The sequence below is a fragment of the Puma concolor genome, chromosome A3 (assembly GCF_028749965.1).
Source record: "Puma concolor isolate L17-30 chromosome A3, mPumCon1.1.hap2, whole genome shotgun sequence".
NCBI classification, from domain to species: Eukaryota; Metazoa; Chordata; class Mammalia; order Carnivora; family Felidae; genus Puma; species Puma concolor.
In genome coordinates this window covers 139,571,647-139,591,991 of record NC_141669.1, presented here as the reverse complement: position 1 = coordinate 139,591,991, position 20,345 = coordinate 139,571,647, and the positions used below count along the sequence as shown (strand labels likewise).

Sequence of the window (20,345 nt, the reverse complement as noted above, 5' to 3'; positions counted from 1 at the left end):
GAGGGGCGGGGCCGGGGGCGGAGCGCGGCGACGAAGCCCTGGGCGCCAGTTCCTGAGAGCAGTCTCCAGAGCTCCATAGCGTCTCTGCCGAAGAGACCAGAAGAGCTTCCCGTGTCCTGGGCTGGAAGGCCGCCCGGCCGGGGTGCGCCCCGTCCCTCCCGTTCTAAAGCACCGGCGGGCCGGAGTCCCTGCCCGAGGGGGGGGGGGGGCGGGCGGAGGCGAGGGCCGCGGGTTTCTGCCCGCGACGTGGAGGCGGGGTGCGGGGCCGAGGTCCCTAACCGTGATGTGGAGGCAGGGGCCAGGTTTCCCTGTCCAGCGAGGTGAAGGCGGGGTTCAGGGTCCCTGCCCGGGAGGCGAAGGCGAGGTTTGGGTCCCTGCCTACGAGTGGAGGCGGGGAGACGGGAGTCCCTGTCTCGGAAGGTGAAGGCGGAGTTCAGGGTGTCTGTCCCGCGGGGTGAAGGGGGGGGGGGGTTCGGGGTCCCTGCCTGCGACGTGGAGGCGGGAGCTCGGGAGTCCCTGCCCAGGGAGTTGAAGGCGGGGTTCTGGGTCCCTGCCTGCGACGTGGAGGCGGGGGCTCAGGAGTCCCTGCTCAGGGAGTTGAAGGCGGGGTTCGGGGTCCCTGCCCCAGACGCGGAGGCGGGGGCTGCCCTCTGGGCGCAGTGGCAGCTGCGGGTAACGAGCGCTTCCGGCGCGTCAGCCGCTAAATATAAAGTGCTGAGCGCATCTTCTCTTTTAATCCCTCCCCTCCCCCAAACCTGCGGTAGCTTCGTGTCCCTTAAAATAAATCCCAGCCCGCTACCAGCGCCTCAAAGCCCCGCCTGGCTTGGCCTGGCCCGCCCGGCTCCAGCCCGGAGGCCTCCTGGGCGTCCTCGGTGAGAGGCGGAGAGGGGGGCTCCGACTGTCCCTGCGCGGTCAGCCATTCAGAGCGCGCACGTGTGCGCTGGCTTTTTGTCCGTCTCTCCCTCTGGCCCGGCCCATCAGATCAGGGATTAGTGCTGGGCCCTGGAAGAAACTTGGTGCATGGTGACCAGCATTTTATAAAAATGAAACAGAATAAGACGGAAACTATCAGGGCATCCCACATAGAATATTGTTTTGTGTTGAGGCCATTTACATGTGTGAATATTTATGTGGGTACTGGGTCAAATGTGGGATGTGTTTCTTACCAGAGTGCCAAACAAACGAATGAAAGCCACTGCAGAGAACAACTTGAGCCACCCCACAGACCAGGCGTTCTGACTCCCCTGGTCTTACAGAGGAGGACTGAGATCCAGCACAGGATAGAGGAGCTGCTGGCAGGACAGGTGTCTGCCCGTCACAGAACACTCTGGTCCCACTGGCACTCAGCCATGGCCAGTACCAGAATTTGAGAAAAGGGAGCGGAAGAGATGGAAAAGTCTTCAAAATGTATCTGCCAAGAGCTACCTGTACATTTTAGACCTGGTTCTTGACTTGTGGAAAATTGCAGTGGTGAGGAGAGCAAGGACAGGACGGCCATGGAATTAGTGTAGCCCCACTGAGAGAGATCTCTGGGGATCCGGGCCTCCTGCTCCTGGGACAGAGGTAGGGCTCTCCCTTGCTGTGGCACAGCCTTTCCCTGGGAGCGCACCTGTCTGGAGTAGCTGTCGTCCCCTGTCCCCTGATCATCGCTGCAACCATCTGGCCTGGTTGTCCCCGCATGCAGCCATGCAGCCGCAGCCCTCCCCTCCACTTTCCAGCTCTAGAACATGACTTGCCCAATGTTACAGATTCTGTGCCTCCCAGATCCTGGTTTCTGGGCCACAGGCCTCTGTGTTGGAGGTGGGGAAGGACTCTTCACTAACAGGAGTTGGTTCTGTCTTGGAAAAGAGAGTTAGACCCGAAGCCTCAGGACCAGGGTGTGGTGTCATTCCTGGAGACCTCCAAGAGCCTGCTAGGCTTCTTGGTGTGCAGCTAGGTGGTTCCCTGAGGACATTAGCCACGGGGCAAATGCCCAGGCAGGGCAGAGGCTAAAAATATATGGGGCACACAGGCCCAGGAATGCCAGTCCTACCACCCATTCCTTGGTGTCCTGCCCAGAGCGGAGGGTACTTTGCAGAAGGTTTGAGAAGAGGAACGGTTGTGGCAGTACCTAAACTTGACTCTGGAGGTCATCGGCGTGGTCTGTGTTCCAAGCTGGGGCACACCCATCCAGCACGTCCACCCTAGACAGCTCTTCACGGAGCCTATCTATCGCCAAGCCTTAGACTCCTGGGGTGGGGATGGGGGCGGGGTGGACGGAGAGACTGCTGAGGAGCTGGGAAACCCTGAGCAGTTCGGACTCCCTCTCTCAGTTTCTCCGTTTGTCCAACAGAGATTATAGCTGTGCTGCCCATCTCGTCAGTGCTGGTGAGGAGCCTGGAAGACCGTGCCCGTGGGGGCCTTGGCAGGGGCCAGGAGCCCACCGCCTGGGCCCACCCAATGGGAAGCTGGCTGTGCCGAGGACCACCCACTGCAAACATGAGCCGCTTACCTAAGCACCTGCTGTGTGTATGGAGAAGAGTGAAGCGGGCCCTCATGAGGACAGGTGTGAATATGTGGACGTGGGACGCCTCCCGGGTCCCATCACAGGCTGGCAGCATCACACGGCCAGCGTCCTGCAAGAGGAGGGCACGTTGCCACAGCATATCACCGTGACTCTGATGTCCCCCTGAGGAAGTATGGGCCACGTGACCGTGGGTATGCTAGGTATCACTGCTTGCTAGGAGCAAAACGTAACAGGTGAGTTGATTCAAAGACACGTCAGTGATGGGTGATATACAGAGCAAGTCAAGTCAGTGGCCTGAAGCGTGGGAGCATGCCAGCGGGGCAGGACCTCACCCGTCTCCTGAGGCTGGCACAAGGGAGGCGGGTGCTCGCTTCTGGGGAAGCCCTGGCCCAGCTGCAGGTAGCGCCGCCCGGAGGCAGCCGAGAGTACAGGCGGGCTGGGCGCAGAGATCAGGGCTGGCTTTGAAGGTGCCACCTACTAGGCCTTCCCAGCAGGGAAAGGGGCTGGAGGCCCGGGGTGTTGGGGGTGTTCGGTGGCCGGAGGAGCCGGGAGGGAAAAGACTGGAAGGGGATCTTGTTGTTCTTCCGGAGCCAAGAATTCTGAGGTCTGACCTGCTCTCTGTGAATCCTGTTGAAATCCATTTCCTCCTGCCCAGGGCCCTACAGGGCTGTTTTCCTTAGAGACACGAGGAGCACCAGTAGGTGAGGGCCTGAGGTTCATGCATCTTGTTCCCCCTCTCCCCTCCCCTCCCCCTGCCCTCTCCCCTCCCTCTCCACCCTTTCCCAGTTAAGCACTCTGGTGTGAGGGAGCTAGGGAGTGAGAAGTCCAAGAAAAACATTAGGGCCCCGACCCCAGCAAGCCACAGCCACCTTTCCCGGCTTCCCGCTGGGCAGAGGGCTGAGCAGAGTTGGCTCCCCGAGGGGAGCTGCCCCTCAGAAGTTCAGAGGGAAACGCTTCGAGATTCTGGAAATAGGAGAGGGCACCAGAGGAGGCCCGAGGGGCTTCTCTCCTGATGGCGGTCAACTCCGCTGCTGCTCCCCAAAGCTTGAAGAGTGGGGACAGTGTGGGGGTACATGTTCTTGGGCCTCACCGCTGGAACCCGGCCCGGGGCCTCCTGGCTGTGGGCTCTCCCAGCGTCCGAGACGTCTAGACCCCACCTCAGAGAGACGAGCACTGAATGTGCAAGGAGCTGCTCACGCGGGACCAGCGCACAGAAGAACCCAGTCATGCCCCGTCCCGGATCCCTGCCTGCGGGGCCCTGGCGGTGAGGGTGACAGCCTGGGTGGGGTACGGGCGGCCTCAGGACCGCCGCCGGAGCCATCCTCAGCCACAGGGCCCTGCCACCTCTTCCCTCTGCCTGGGGCCCCTCTCGGCCTTTCCAGGGAAGAAGAGACATCCAGGCCGAGAGGGGCCCGGAGGGACAGCCTCCCGGCAGGTGAGGGGGTGGTTGGGGGTGGCCTGCTGAGGACAGAGCTGGACAGCAAAGTGGCAGATGGCCTGGGGGTGGCTCCTGGTTCCCCCTCCCCTGCTAGTTGGTGGGGGCCCCTGATGGTGTCACCCTGCCCCCCACCAGCCTGAGAGCCCTTGCACGGCCGGCCTGGCTCGAGGGGAGCGTGCCATTGTTGTCTGTCGGGCTCAGCTTACAGGGACCGTGAGAGCAGCCAGCACAGCGAGTCGGTCCGGGCCGCCTGCCGGCCACCTGGACCTTGTCCCCTGACAGTTCCCGAGGGAAGAGGGAAAGGACGACCAAGTGACCAAGGCCACAGCTGAGGGTGAGGAGAGGGGATGTGACGAGCAGGGAAGGGGGGGTGTATGGCCCCGTGCCCCTAAAAGATGGCTCTGAGGACCCAGTGACGGTGCGTCTGCTCACCAGCAGTTGTGCCCCAGAATGCTTTCGCAGTGAAACCGGAAACCCCCGGGCCCGCTGGCAGCAGATTGGACCTTTGATGGCAGCGTGTGCCCTGCTGGAAGATTCTGGGGCACTGAGTGTGAGTGGAACTGGGCTGCAGGGACAGGGTGGCAAGAGAAAGAGATGGAAAACGATGGCCTGAGCCCCTGCACGTAGGCTCAGGGAAGCACGCCCGTGCTGTTACGGTGGCGGTCACTAGGGGCCTAAGGGCTCGAAGGAGCCCCCGTGGCTTTGGGAGCCAGCCACGCATGGGTACTGGTTACACAGGTGCATTACATTTGTGGATATCCGTGGAGCTGAACACACGTGACCTGAGCACTTCTGTGCACATGTCTATCACGCTTGGAAAGAAAGTAAACGGAGAGCCTTGTTGCAGGGCAACCCACTATGCTTTTACTAAGTGCCCACAACGGCCAGTGTTTACTGAGCTGCCCCGTGCCGGCACCGATGCCCGCCCGGTCGTGTGTTCCCCTCCCCTGACCCCGGTCCCGGGCCTCGGATGTGTGACACCGCACCTTCAGTGGGGAGGCGGCCAGCCAGGTGCTCGGCCAGAGGCACACGACCAGCAGATAGCAGGGCCGGGATTCCCTTTGGAGCGTCAGGCTGCTGGCCTGCGCGCCGTGCCCCACAGCCCTCAGCCCTGGGGGTCAGGGACCAGAAGTGACTTTTGTGCTCAAGGAGCTCACCCTTCCAAGGTGTCCCGGATGGGGGCTGCCCTGAGGCTGGAGCTGGGCATTTGGGGAAGCAGTTACTTCTTCAAGGCTCTGTCCTCACCGCACATCCTCGGTAGTTGCCATGGAAACCCACAGGCTTACCCGGAGCGTCCTAGGATGCCTGCTCCGAGTCGACTCCAAGGCTGGGCCCTGTGTGCCGGTGGGGCAGAACTGCAGCCCCAAGAACGAAGTAAAGAGGGAGTGGGAGAGACCGCCCAGGCTCCCAAAGCCTGGACTCCGCTGACAGCGCTCCGTAAGCCAACCTGAGTGCCCCTTGTACACTTACTAAGACATTCTCACGGCCCAGTAAAAGGCTGCAGCACGCGGATGAGCCAGGCACACGGGTATTTTCACTTGCGTTAAGGTCTGGGGTGTTAACCCAATAAGCCTTCCCTTCTGCTGCTGCCTTAAACATCCTGAATGCAAAGGCTGGATTCATGCACCGGGTGGAAAGAAATAATGTGCATGAGGAGCCTGTAGGTGCCCAGGTGGACACAAGGCAGCACGTGGGCCGGGCTGGGAAGAGGGCTCGTACCCCAGGAAGATGGCTCCTCAGTACAAGACCGCTTCCAGCTTTTCCAGTGGGTACCAGCGGCTACACAGAGAGGACGGCGCCGGAAACCACAGCCTGTGGCCCATCTGGTTCCTACAGGCCATCACAGACCTACGTGAATACATACTTGCCTTTCTCAAGCTCTGGGCCAGGAGAGCCACGTTTGCCTTGGGACTCTTGCTGGGTTTGGGGGCAGAGTGTTTTCACAGACAGCATTCAGCATGAACTGCGGGACCTCAGGATGATCACTCCAGAGTCTGGTGTCTCCACCATGGGCTGGACTGGAATTCATGCCTTATTCACTTCCTTATTTAAAAGTTTTATGGACGGGCATCTGGGTAGCTCAGTGGTTGAGCGTCCGTCTTGGCTCAGGTCATGATCTCACGGTTCGTGAGTTCAAGCCCCACATTGGGCTCGCTGCTGTCAGCACAGAGCGTGCTTGGGATCTTCTGTCCCTCTCTCTCTCTCTGCCTCTCCCCTGTGTGTGCATGCACGTGTGCTCGCTCGCTCACTCTCTCTCAAAATAAATCAACAACAAAAAAAATGAAACTAAAAATAAAAATTTTGAAATATTACATATCATAATATTCACCCATTTACAGCATACACTTTAGGGGCGCTTGGGTGGCTCAGTTGGTTAAGAGTCTGACTTAGGCTCAGGTCATGATCTCACAGTTTGTGAATTCTAGTCCCACGTTGGATTCTGTGCTGATAGCTCAGAGCCTGGCACCTGCTTTGGATTGTGTCTTTCTCTCTACCCTCCCCCACTTGTTCTCTCTTTCTCTCTCTCTCAAAAATAAACATAAAAAAATTTTTTTTAACGTACAGTTTAGGGACACGAGGGTGGCTCAGTCAGTTAAGCATCCAACTTCAACCTGGGTTGTGATCTCACAGTCCGTGGATTTGAGCCCCACGTCTGGCTCTGTGCTGACAGTTTGGAGCCTGGAGCCTGCTTCGGATTCTGTGTCTCCCTCCCTCTCTGCCCCTCCCCCACTCATGCTCTGTTTGTCTCTCTCTCAAAAATAAACATTAAGAAAATTCAAAGCATACAGTTTAGTGGGGTTTAGCATAGCACCAGAGGCGTAAAGCCACCTCCAGTGAATTCCTGGATCACTTCATCCAAAACCTCTAGCCACTAGTAATCACTCTACGCTCCACTCTCCCTGAGACTTAGGCAACTACTGTGGGTTTGCCTGTTCTAGAAATTTCACTGCAATGAGATTCTATACTATGTGATCCTTTTTTTTGTTTTGTTTTTGGCTTTTATTTCAGAGAGAGAGAGAGAGAGAGAGCATGCGTGCACGCATGAGCGGGGGAGGGGAGAAAGAATATCAAGCAGGCTCCATGTTCAGCACAGACCCCAATGCAGGGCTCGATCCCACAACCCTAGGATCATGACCTGAGCCAAAATCAAGAGTTGGACTCTCAACCGACTGAGCCAACCAGGTGCCCCTACACTACGTGGTCTTATGTGACGGCTTCTTTCACCTGGCATCCTTTATACACGTTTTCAAGGCTTATCCACATTGCAGTGTTGATTGGTGCTTTCTTGTTATGGCCGAGTCACATTCCACTGTACGAAGTTGCTTGTGTTTTCTCAGGTGATGGCCGTTTGGGTCGTTTCTAATTTTCAGCTACCACGAATAACACGGCTGTGAACATTTGTGTGCAAGTTTTTGTGTGGACTTAATGTTTTTATCTCTCCCAGGTATATACCTAGAAGTAGAATTGCCTGGTCACGTCATCATTCCATATTTAACATTGTGAGAAACGGCCAGACTGTTTTCCAAAGTGGCCTTACCACTCTATATTCCCACAGCAGCATGTGAGGTCAACCGGCCCCGGCCTGATGTTATCTGGGGACAGGGTGTCCGCGTGTCAGTGGTGCTGCTGCTCCATCCGGGAATGAGACTCATTTCCCTGCTTGGGCGAGTGCCTCGGCACCAAGTGTCCACTCCCTGCCAGCATTTGCCTGAGGGGCAGACTTCTGTGCTCAGATGAGCAGGGCAGATAGAACTTTCTTCAAAGCTTGGCATTGGGAGGCGACTGGCCACCCCTGGGAGAAGCCTCTTAGCCTGGCTGGTCACGCAGCACAGTGGACACCGGCATGCAGCCCAGAGACCCTGATCTCCAGTTCCAGGTCTTCAAGCCTGTTGTTTCCATCCCCATCCTGATGCACGCAGACCACGCGTTTTCATTTCTCGGAAAAATAAGGCCCACACGGTAAATACTTTGCAGCAAGTGCTCGAAGGAGAAACCATAGCAGTTGAGATTTGTAATTGTTGAGCGTGTTCCGGGCATCCTGCTAAGCAGCCTGACAGGCACAGCAATGCTCCAGAGTGGTCTCACAAACAGGAGACTGAGGACAAGGACAGGTGGGGAGCGTGCCCACCGTCCGAGCAGAGCCCGAGTGCACACCCAGGCTGGGAAAGCCACGGTCTCCAGTGTGCCGTTACACATCCACCCCACACGTTTGCCGAGTGAATCGATGAGCTGTCCCGGCTGCCCTGCCTGTCATCACACAAAGTCCAAGCGAGAGGGTCCCAGGCTGGCTTCTCCGGCAAGCAGGTGCCGAGACGAGGGATGGTATGGATTATTGGGAGTACACCCATGGGGGAGGTCGGGGAAGTCAGGCTGGGCTGGGAGCTGTCAGCCACTCTGCAGGCCTGGCCAACTCTCTGCCCACCCAGCGGGAGCTGCTGCTGAGGAGAGAGAGTTTGGGGGAGGAGCCCCACACTGGGCAGAAATGGCCAGGCCCTGGTGCCACTGCCTCCCACCATCTCTGCTGGGCTCAACAAAGGCGAGTCAGAGCCTCAGGCCACAGGTGCTCAGCCTCTCACAGTTGGACTGTAAGTTCCTTTAGGAAAAGAGATCTGTGTGGCCGCAGTTCCCTCCTTGTGCCCACAGGTGCCGTCCCCTTGCACGTGGCCGTTCCTCCAGGGCTGCCCCAGCCTCTCTTCCTGGAGGGAGATCTCATAGAGGAGGTAGGCAAACCAGCCTAGTTGGTACATCTGGTCTCGGGGCTCAGCTGGTGCTCACCCCCTCCCTCCTCCGCTGTCCAGCCTTCCCGGCCAGGCCAGCCTCACCCCACCTCTGCTGTCACCTCTGCAGGTCTTGGGGTCCTACCTGGGGCTGTGACCCACATCCTCATTCCTGAGGGGCTCGAAATGCCAGGGACGTTGGTCTTCCACTTGCGGTTTCCACTTCCTTGATGCTCTTCCTCTGGGCTTCCTATGGACCAGCCCTCCCTTCTCTTTCTGATGTCATCCAATCAGACGGGCCATCTGCAGCCACCAGCCACCCTGTGAAAATGGCCAAGCAGCCCCCCCCCCCGCATCCCCTGCATCCCTCCCTGCTTTACCCCCCACATCCTATCTCTATAGGTGCCCTTGGCTCTGCCCCCTAGGATGCCAGCCCTGTGAGGGCAGCCTTGGTCCCCAGTGCCTGCAGCAGGTGTGAGCACCTAGTCCAGATGTGCAGGGCAGACTGCTGCCAGGTGGGTGAAGACAGTCCAAGGCCCTGGTCCCGCCCACTGCTGCCCTACTCTCCAGGCCCGGGGCTCGCACACTCACTGGTGGGGAGAGCTGTGTGGTGGCGGGCGGGGTTTGGACGTCATGTTTCTTGGGGGGGAGGGACGGCCATCGCCCCAGGTGGTTTGTCAAAAGTTTAAAGTCAATTTTTATTTGACAGATAAATACATAGAAACTCAGGAAAATTAAGTGGCCTGTCAAGCACACTTGGCTTTAAGTGCCCGATGCAGTGCTGCCTCCAGAGCTTCCAGGCCCGCCGGTTTTCAAGAGGAGTTAGAAATCTAGATTTTTTTAAATGTTTGTTTATTTTTGAGAGAGAGGGAGCATGCGAGCAGGGTCGGGGGTCAGAAAGAGGGGGAGAGAGAATCCCTCCCTCCAGCAGGGCTGGAACTCACAAACTGTGAGATCATGACCTGAGCTGAGATCAAGAGTCAGATGCTTCATCGACTGAGCCACCCAGGCGCCCCTAGAAATCTGGATTTCATGAGAAACCTGGTTTTATTTGTCAGCAACTCATGTAATTGTGCTATGACACTGTGCCCAGATTCTTCCTGAAGCGGCAGGGTGGGGTGGGGGGGGAGCTGGCAGGTGCTCTTGGCCCCTTCACCACAACCCCTCAGCTTTCAGCTCTTGGGTCAGACACGGCTTTTCTTCCTTCTCTCGCAGACAGGCATTCAAGTGACATTTCTTGATGTTTCCAGAAGACTTCCCCCCCACTGGCCCACCTCTGGCCAGTGTTTCTACTGAGTAGTTGGAGGTACGTATGGTGGTCGTGGGAGATGAGGGACAGCAACAGTGAGAGCTCCTTCCAAAAGTGCCTTTCAGACAAATCCAAATGTAAGGGGGTGACTTCCAGTTCAACCTAGCTTAGCGGGCACACGTACCGTTATCCCCTCCCAGGACCCAGCAGGGACCACAGAAGGACGCTGTGGCACCTCCTCTCCCTCATCTGGAAGACAGGTGCCGCGGAGGCCCTGGCAGTCGGACCAGGGAAAGCCACAGAGGCTCCAGCACGCCAGGGGGCTCTGAGGGTGGGGCGTGGAGGGGGGTTTAGAACAAGCACGAGCAGTTATGACCCCAGACCCAGGCTGCAGAGGCTGGCAGAAGACCGGAGGCCCCGGGTTCTCTCTCGGGGGTCAGGGCCAGGAGGCTCTGGGCTCAGGGGGCCCAGGCACAACCACATGCACCTGCCAGGAGGAACAGGGAGATGAGTTGACAGGCACATCTTGAGAGGCGACCTTGGCCCTGACTCTGCTAATTCCCAGAGTTCTGGCAGCCAGGCTTGCCTCCTGTGCAGGAGATGGGGGGATTCTGCAGAATTGGCCTGGCTTCCCGAGATTTCTGGCCGAGTGTCTGGACCCTGCTGCTTAACTTTAGTGGTCTACCCTCACCCCACCCAGCCACGCTGCTCGTATTAGCACCTAGTGCCTCTCATGAAGACCAGCAAACCTCCAGGATCACCAGCCTCTCGAGGTAAGAGCATCTAACACGAAAGACAGATTCCATACCTACCAAAATAAAGGAGCCCTAAGGAAACAGAAACAATAAGAGTAGCAAAAGATCATATAAAAAAGAAAAAAATCTCTAAGAGAAAATACCACACCCATGACCTAAGAACAAGATGTTATGAAAAAGGAACAGGCAGAGAATAAGTAAGAGCTCATTTGGGGGGCATCTGGGTGGCTCAGTTGGTTAAGTGTCCAGCTTTTGATTTCAGCTCAGGTTGTGATCTCAGGGTTTGTGAGATCGAGCCCTGAATTGGGCTCTGTGCTGACACCATGGAGCCTGCTTGGGATTCTCTCTCTCCCTCTCTGCCCTTTCCCTGCTTGTGCGTGTGTGCGCTCTTTCTCTCTCTCAAAATAAATAAATTTTTTTTTTTAATTTTTTTTTTCAACGTTTATTTATTTTTGGGACAGAGAGAGACAGAGCATGAACGGGCGAGGGGCAGAGAGAGAGGGAGACACAGAATCGGAAACATGCTCCAGGCTCTGAGCCATCAGCCCAGAGCCTGACGCGGGGCTCAAACTCACGGACCGCGAGATCGTGACCTGGCTGAAGTCGGACGCTTAACCGACTGCGCCACCCAGGCGCCCCAAAATAAATAAATTTTTAAAAAGAGCTCTTTTTTAAATTAAAATATAAATAGCAAAAGTGAAAACTCGAAGATAAGTTTCCCGCAAATTAGAAAAAAGCAAAATGAAAAAATACAAGAGAAAATATAAAATTAGACCACTGGTTTAGGCACAATCTAACGTATAATTAGTGAATTAGGAGAACACAGAAGGGAGAGATTCATCAAGGCAGTCATCCACCAGAAAATGTCCTAGAACAGGAGGACGTGAGGCTCTAGGCCAAAGGAATGAAAACCCACCCCAGACAGGGTGTTGCAACATTTCTAGAACCAGGGCACATCAAATTGACTCTTAAATCTTCCAGAGAGCAGGCCAGGTCCCCTGTGAAGAGCCCCGGATCTGACTGGCCCTGGATCTGGCAGCCATCACACATGGGCCCAGGTGACAGCAGCACGGCCTTCGAAGTTCTGAAGAAGCTGCGTTTGGAATCCCAGAAGCTCTACGCAGTGAATCTTGAAAGAGGGCTGCAGAGGGCCACCTGCAGGTGACAAGGGGCCCCACGCACCTGTCCCAGGAAGCTGCCAGAGGATGCACGAAGAGTGGGCAGGGGGCCCGTGGAGGGGTGCACGGAAGCCAAGCAGGGCTCGCTGACACCGGGAGAGCTGGGGCATGGGGTCCCCTTCCAGCACAGGGACATGCACCCCCGGGTGGCCAGTGGAGGAAATGGGGGGTGGAAGGCCCTGGAAAGGGGCAGAGCCCCCACACTCTTGTGTCAACTCCATAAGTAGACGTTAGGAAATTGCCACAGGCAGGCCGCAGATGGGGGTCCTGCCGGGGTGGGAAGGAGGGGGAGGTGGGCTATGCTTCCTTAAGACCGACTTTGCTCCGATGCTAAGTCCGTCCTAAGAGAACTGGGGAGACGGCCTTCTGCCCGCGCCCTGCCCCCACCCGGGAGAGCGGTCGGTGTGTCTGAGGGGAGGCAGTGCTGACGGGACACGCAGGGATGGGTGGGCTGTGCTGTCCAGACATGGCCAGGTGGTGAGAATGGGCCCTCCCGAGGCTGTCACAACCGGTGGCCCTGGACCCTCGGGTCACCACACCATCGATTCTTTCATTAACTGCTTGATTGATTAATCCCCTGGTCACTGATGCATTTGTGCCACCGACGTCCGCTGGGGGCCTTCCACATGTGAGACCCTTGCTGGGTGCCAGGATGGAGCCGGGATCGACACCGGACAGCCACAGGCTGGCCGGAAGGTGGCCTTGGGGGCGGAAGCTGGGAAGCGGGCCAGTGTCCCCAGCAGGGTGTCAGGTCGGTGAGGAAGCCCAGAGAGGCCTTGCGGCAACCGTGCTTTTTGCTCAGGCTCCAAGAGATGCCCATTGCTTCCCCTCCCCCGGGTGGCACGGGCGGGGACGCATGCCATGCCACCGCTGTCAGCGGGCCTGGGCCTAGCAGTGTCCTTGTTGCTGGGACGTTCTCACCCTCCTGACAGGAGGGCGGATTGAGAGCCCTGCAGTCTGCCGGTCGGCCTGGGGGGCCCTGACTCCACACGCCGCTGGCACTGTGTGCCCCGAGGCACCTCGTCCTTGGCCGTGCCGCCCAGGACATTTGCACAGCTGTCCCGCACAGGCTCTGTGTCTCTTTTCACGTGTCCCTCCCGCTCTGTGGATCAGGCCAGGCTGGCTCCTCCCCACGCCCTGGTCCTTGCACACAGAGTGAAGGGCGCAGAGGTGACAAACTTGAGCCCCAGGCCAGCCCGAGGCCATGCAGCAGGAGGGGACAGAGGAGGGACCAAATCCATTCTGGGTGACCATTACCTGCCTGGCCCTGTGTCTACACCACTAGCCAGTGGGACAGTGAGGAGACCAGCCCAGCACAGGTAATACCTAGTGCCCAGCTGCCCTGCCTTTGCAGGAGAACCCCTTGCTGGGCCCTCACCTTGCCATGCCTGAGTAGGCCTGCTCCCACGACACTGCCTCCTGGAAGCCCTCCTGGCTCCCTTCCAAAGCAGCACTTCTGTATCACCCTGCTGACTGTCCTTGTGCTACTCTGGCTCTGACTCCCTGACTCACGGCCTTTCTGATTTCCTGTCACCCTCCCGTGCCGGCACGTGTCCCCGGAGCCCAGCACAGGCCTGGCGCACGGTGGCGTCCGGGAGGCGTCGGCCAAGGAATCGAGGAACACTCTCCCCTCCCCACATCGTGGAAGGAGACGCCTGCGTGTGGAGTCCCTGCCCTGTGGAAGTCTGTCCCTGGACCCATTTCTCTCCTCCCCCCACGTCCGCCCGGGAGGCCCCTGGTGGCCCCTGCCGCAGGCCCCCAGGGCACGGGCTGCGCGCCTGCGTGCCAGCGTCCGCAGCTAGCCGCGTTCCCGGGAGAAGCGTGCGTTTCTGCCCCGCTGTCCGGCAGGGAGTGTTCGCGGCAGCTTTCTTCACTGTGGCCCTGCCACTTGAAGGGCGGGTATCCAGCCGGTGGAGAACCGTCTGCGCACGCGGGCCTCACCTGCCCGGGGAAGGGTTCCCGACACCAAAGAGAAGTCTGGGGCTCCGGGAGCCTGACCCAGCGTCGCCCCACAACCCTGGCGCTCCCCTCCGAGGGGGGTGCCCAAGACAGGCGACAACGAGTGCGCACAGCGGCACCGTTCCAGAGATCGAACAACCCAACATCCGCCAGCCAACGGACGGGTCCAGCAAACGTGGTCTCTCCACCGGCAGAGTGTCACTCGGTCTCAACAAGGAGCGAGGCATGGACACTGCTGCGTGGACGAGCCTTAAAAACACAGTGCAGAGTGAGAGAGGCCGGGCCCGAGAGGACACACGTCATATGATCCCATTTGCAGGAAAATCCACAGGGACAGAAAGCGGCCTCATGGTTGCCAGAGACTGGGGAGACAGTGGGGTAAGGACTGACTGTTTCCAAGTCTCCTTTGGAACGATGGAATGTTCCGGACTGAGAGGGGACAGCTGCACAACAGTGCCAATGTACTCAATGCCACTAAGTCTCATACTTTGACGTGGTTACGGTGGTGGATTTCAGGTGGTGTGCGTTGTATCACAATACAAATCAACCCCTCACAAAAATAAAACATTGGGAGTGGAAGAGTGTGAACTCTGCCTAGTTCCACTGACCAAGTTTCTGTATGAGCTCTAAAAACAGCATATGGGTTCTCAGGGCAGGACCTTAATTTTGCACTGTTTCCGAGTTGAACAACCCCCTTTGATAGACTGGGAATATCAAAACGCCTATTGGCATGGATTTGGGGAAAGGTTTTAACGTGTGAGAAGACAAGCCTTCCTCCCCTAAAGAAGAGATCCACTGGCTTGTCCATGACTTCCAACCTCATACTTTGGACACATGCTACTCTCTTTGGCTTCCCGAGAGAAGGGCAAGTGACTCATCCCAACCATTCCCCCACTTCAGGAATCCTGATGGAAAAGATCGGGAGTGTGGGCATCTCTTGTGTTAGAGCACAGAGTCTTAACCTCAGGGGATGGGCGACTCATCTGAATGAGCTTTTCAGAATGCAGGTAACTGGGTCCCTCTGAAACCTGTGGGTAGAACTCCGAGAGAGGCTGGGTGCACCTGCGTGCCTACCTGTGCGGGAACACACAGCACCTGAGTCTGTGTGTGTTTTTATTTGACTTCTTAGGTGCTTAATGTCTCATGTATATACAAGAATGTATACATCATGGTGTGCCTTTCATAATAAGGAAGCAGGAGCCCACGTGCCCACCTCCCAACCCAAGAAGTAGAGTTTAACCAGCACCTCCGAGCCCTAGAAACCTTCCTTAATGGTGTCCTTCAATGGAGAGACCATCGCTCAGTCCCCTTCCACTGCCGCCTTGCTTGGCTCCTGCCGTTGAGTCTGGGTGTCTTTGGTTTATGCTCTCCAGGGGTGGGGGTAGTGTTGCCTGGCTGTGTGGGATGGGGCTTGGGTAGCAACACGGGGTCCAGCTACACTGGGGACTTCCAGTGCCTTCTTGGTCCGTACACCAAGGAAACTGGCAAATGTTATAAATCAAGGCTCCCCCACCCACTTGGGAAGACAGTTATCAAACATTCACCAACGCCTAACTGGGTAGTTGATCCCTGACTTCTAGGACCTCAAGTTCAGTGCAAGCGGTAAAACCTACAAGCATAAGATAACTTAAGAATGTTGACGAGAACCCCTCTGGGTATATCCCCTAAAGAACCGAGATCGGGGGTCTCGAAGAGACATCTGCACACCCACGTTCACAGAAGCATTATTTACAACGGCCAAGAGAGGGGAGTAACCCAGGTACCCATTGACAGATGAATGGATAAATAAAATGTAGTCCCTCCATACACTGGAGTATGATTCAGCCTTAAAAAGGAAGGACGTTCTGACACCTGCTACAACATGAATGAACTTGAGGACATTATGCTCAGTGAAGTAAGCCCGTCACAAAAGAGACAAACCCTGTATGATTCTACTCACATGAGCGACGCAGAGTCAAGATCATGAAGACAGAACGCAGACTGGTGGTTGCGGGGGGCCAGGGGGAGGGGAAACGGGAAGCTGTTTAATGGGTGTAGAGTTTCAGTTTGAAAAGGTGAAAAAGTTCTGGAGATCTGTTGCACAACAATGCAAATAATTCATTTTTTAATTTTAATGTTTATTTATTTTTGAGAGAGAGAGAGGAAGGGAGGGAGGGAGGGTGAGCAGGGGAGGGGCAGAGAGAGAGGGAGACAGAGGATACGAAGCAGGCTCCAGGCTCTGAGCTGGCAGCACGGAGCCCGACACGGGGCTCGAACTCACCAGCAGTGAGATCGTGACCCGAGCCCGAGCTGGGTGCTTAACCGACTGAGACACCCAGGCGCCCCAACAGTGTAAATAATTCTTAACAGCACTGAACGGTACAGTTAACAATGGTGAAGATGGCAAATTTTATGTTGTTGTCGTTGTTATTGTTTAACCACGACCAGAGAGGAGGAAAGAAGGCATTTTGATGGCAGCAGATTGCTGGTGGGGACAGCCCTGGCTGGGGACGCAGGACACTTGGGTTTGGGTCCGTGTTCTCCTATTTCCTGGTGGCCTTACGCAAGTCACTCACCATCTCCGAGCCCTGACGTCCTTGTCTTACGGGACGAGGGGTTTGTTTTAGGCTTTCCAGCTTAGAAAGCTGAGCATGCACAAATGAGTCTGACACGTTCCCTCATTGACTTTCACTCAAGTGTGACATTTACAAAAAAACTACACGCATCAACACATTCTCTCAAACCGAACACACCCGTTTCATGCCATTGTGTGACTAGACTGCTGTTTATTTACCCATTTTACTGTTGATGGAAATTTGGGTTGTTTCCAGCTTGGGGTGACCATGAACAGTGCTGCTTGGGCCCCTGCAGCACCTTCCGCTGGTGCACACGGGGCCCTGCTGTGGGGCACGTGTGCGGGAGGCCTGCTGGGGGTGCTGAGGCTGCTCAGAGCTCTGTGGAAGTTGCCCAGGATCTTCGCATCGGCAGGTGCTCCTTCTCCTGGCCAACTAGGTAGCGTCAGCCCTTCCGAGTTTGGTCTCTCGGGGTGGGGGAGGTCTGTAGCGGGCCTAACTTGCATTTCCCTGGTGACCGATGAGTCTGAGCACCTCTCATGCCCCAGTTATCCTCTCTGTGAGAGGTGATGTCTTCTGTCCATTTTCCCGTGTTGTTCAGATCTTCTCCCATTCGGTGGGCTGCTTCCCGTTCTTCTGCTGGTGCCTTTTCGTGAGAAATTCTTAACGTGGTCCAATTTATCATTTTTTTCCTTTATAGGTTTTAGTGCTTTTTGCACTTATTAAAAAAAAACCAAAACCGTACTCCAAGATCATAAATATGTTTCCTTCTTTTTAGAATTAAAAACAATATTTATTGAGAGAGAGAGAGCGCGCGCGCACACATGAGCAGGGGAGGGGCGGAGAGAGAGGGACAGGATCCCAGGCAGGCTCCCAGCTGTCAGCACAGAGCACAACTGGGGGCTCGAACTCAGGAACCCTGAGCCAAAGTTGGACACTTACCCGACTGAGCCCCTCAGGCACCCCTAAACATGTTTCATTCCAGAAGTTTTATTTTACCTTTTACATGTAGCTCTTCCAGTTCAGCTGGACTTGATTTTTCTGTATGGTGTGAGGTTTGGATCAAAACTTTTGAATCAAAATTTAAAAAGAAAATTCATTTTTCTTGCTTGTGGGTAGCCAACTGACGAAGTGCTAATTATTGGAAACCAAAAACCATCGTTTCCTCACTGTGGGTGGTTGTCCATTTTGCCGTGAGTAGGCTGACTACGTGCGAGGGTTTTCCTGGACCGTCTATTCCGTTCAGTTGGCCTGTTCAGCCATTGTACCAATACCCCACTGTCTTAAATGCTCCAGTTACAGTGGCTGAATATGTGGTGGGGTAACCCTCCAGCTTTGCTCTTTTTTTTTATAATGATTTTTTAATGTTTTTATTTATTTTTGAGACAGAGAGAGACAGAGCATGAGCAGGGAAGGGGCAGAGAGAGAGGGAGACACAGAATCTGAAGCAGGCTCTGGGCTCTGAGCTGTCCGCACAGAGCCCGACGTGGGGCTCAAACTCACAGACTGTGAGATCATGACCTGGGCTGAAGTCGGATGCTTAACCAACTGAGCCACCCAGGTGCCCCCCCCCCTTTTTTTTCAGCTTTTCTCTTTTTTGCAATTATCTTAGCTATGTTTGACCTTTTGCATTTCTGCATGAATTTTAGAACTAATGTGTCCGTTTCTTTTTTTTATGTTTATTTATTTATTTTTTGAGAGAGAGAGAGAGAGAGCAGCGGAGGGGCAGAGAGGACACAGAGGATCTGAGCCTGATGAGGGGCTCGAACTCATGCAAAGTCAGCCACTCAGCCAACTGAGCTACCCATATTTGAGAGAGAGAGAGAGAGAGAGTGAGAGAGAGAGACAGTGTCTGAGTGGAGGAAAGGCAGAGAGAGAGGGAGACAGAATCTGAAGTAGGCTCCAGGCTCTGAGCTGTCAGCACAGAGCCCGACACAGGACTCGGACTCACGAGCTGTGAGATCGTGACCTGAGCCGAACTGGGAGCTTAACCAACTGAGTCACCCAGGGGTCCCTAACGTGTTAATTTCTTTTTTTTTTTTTTTTTTAAATTTTTTTTCAACGTTTATTTATTTTTGGGACAGAGAGAGACAGAGCATGAACGGGCGAGGGGCAGAGAGAGAGGGAGACACAGAATCGGAAACAGGCTCCAGGCTCTGAGCCATCAGCCCAGAGCCCGACGCGGGGCTCGAACTCACGGACCGCAAGATCGTGACCTGGCTGAAGTCGGATGCTTAACCGACTGTGCCACCCAGGCGCCCCTCTAACGTGTTAATTTCTAATACAAGGATATTATAAATGAAAACCCCCTCTGTGCTTTGCTTTTGTTTGCAACCCACACACTTTGGTAGGTGGTATTTTCAGTAGCATTCAGTTCAAAATATTTTCTTTTTTTTTTTTTAATATATATTCTCTTCTAATTATTTTTTCAACTTTTTTTTATTTTTTTTTTAGTTTTGGGACAGAGAGAGACAGAGCATGAACGGGGGAGGGGCAGAGAGAGAGGGAGACACAGAATCGGAAACAGGCTCCAGGCTCCGAGCCATCAGCCCAGAGCCTGACGCGGGGCTCGAGCTCACGGACCGTGAGATCGTGACCTGGCTGAAGTCGGACGCTTAACCGACTGCGCCACCCAGGCGCCCCTCAAAATATTTTCAAATTTCCCTTGTGATTTTTTTTTCACCCTGGGATTAGTTGGATATTTCCAAATATTTGGGGTTTTTATAGCTATCTTGTTGTTATTGGTTTTAATTTAATTCCAGTATAATCAGAGAACATATTCTGTATGATTTGAGTCCTTTTATATTTATTGAGACTTGTCTTATAGCTCAGCATTTGGTTTATCTTGCTAAACATACTGTATACATGAGAAAAGAATGTGTTAGGTGTGTTTGAAAAATACTAGCTCAAGATAGTTTATATAGTGTTCAGATCAGTTGTGTCCTTCATGAGTTTTTTAGTTCATCTGTTCTATGCAGTGCTGCGAGACCCATGTTAAAATCTGCAACAATGATTGCTGAATTATCTGTTCTCTTCTTAATTTTGTCAATTTTTTCTTTATGTATTTTGAAGCTGTTATGAGGTACATACCGATTTACGATTTTTGTCTTTTTGATAAAGTCACCATTTTTCATGAGGCGGCCTCTCTGTTTATCTCTGACAGTATTCTGTGAAAGCCCATTTTATGTGATGTTAACACGGCTCCTCCAGCGTTGGCAGGCTTACTGTTGGCATGATAGATTTTTAAATTTATGCCTCCTGTGAAAATAGCATATGGTAGAGTCTTGCTTTTATATCCTTTTCATCGAGGTGCTTAATGCCTTACACTTAATATGATTGATTTGGTGGGCTTTAGGTCTCTAATCTATTTGTTTTGTTTGTTTCTTCTAAAATGTCCTCTTCCGCTTTCTTTTGGGTGATCTGAATATTTTTTTTTACTTTTCTGCTTTAGTTATTCGTTGGATTTCGAGGTGTACTCCTTTGTGGTTTGTTTTTTAGTAATGGCTTTGGCGATTGCAGTGCACAGTGTCTGGGAGCCAATATAGCAGAATGTACCCCAGATGTAGAGCCTTCCAATGTCACAGGCCCATTGTCTGCGGTCGTTGTGTGCCTCGCAGCTACATACAGTAAGATCCCCACAATGCAATGTTACAATTGTTGCTTTACACAGACGTATGGATTTTAGAGGAATGAAGAGGAAAGTACTCTTGTATGTGTATTATGTATCCTTTTCATTCTTTCCTGATGATCGAGTTTCTAGCTGGTATCATTTTCCTTCAGCCCGAAGAATTTCCTGTTTAGCATGTCCGGTAATACAGGTCTGCTGGTGAGGATTTCTTTTAATATTCTTTTATGTTAAAATATATTTACGTACTCTCATTCTTGAAAGCTGGTTTGACGTCCTGCAAATGTGTTGACAGGCTTTCTTTCAGCTCTTTGTACATGTAGTTCCACTCTCTTCTGGCATCCATAGTTTCTGATGAGAAGTCA

The 20,345-nt window shown here is 54.5% G+C and overlaps 1 long non-coding RNA gene across 1 annotated transcript; it reads left to right on the top strand.

The window, feature by feature from the left end:
• The first annotated feature begins 13 nt into the window (after window positions 1-13).
• LOC147582860 (uncharacterized) lies at window positions 14-14,426 on the top strand. Its single transcript, XR_015249581.1, has 4 exons — window positions 14-8,665; window positions 9,878-9,968; window positions 10,612-10,684; window positions 11,648-14,426. It is a non-coding gene; the product is annotated as an uncharacterized LOC147582860 (long non-coding RNA).
• The last annotated feature ends 5,919 nt before the right edge of the window (window positions 14,427-20,345 follow it).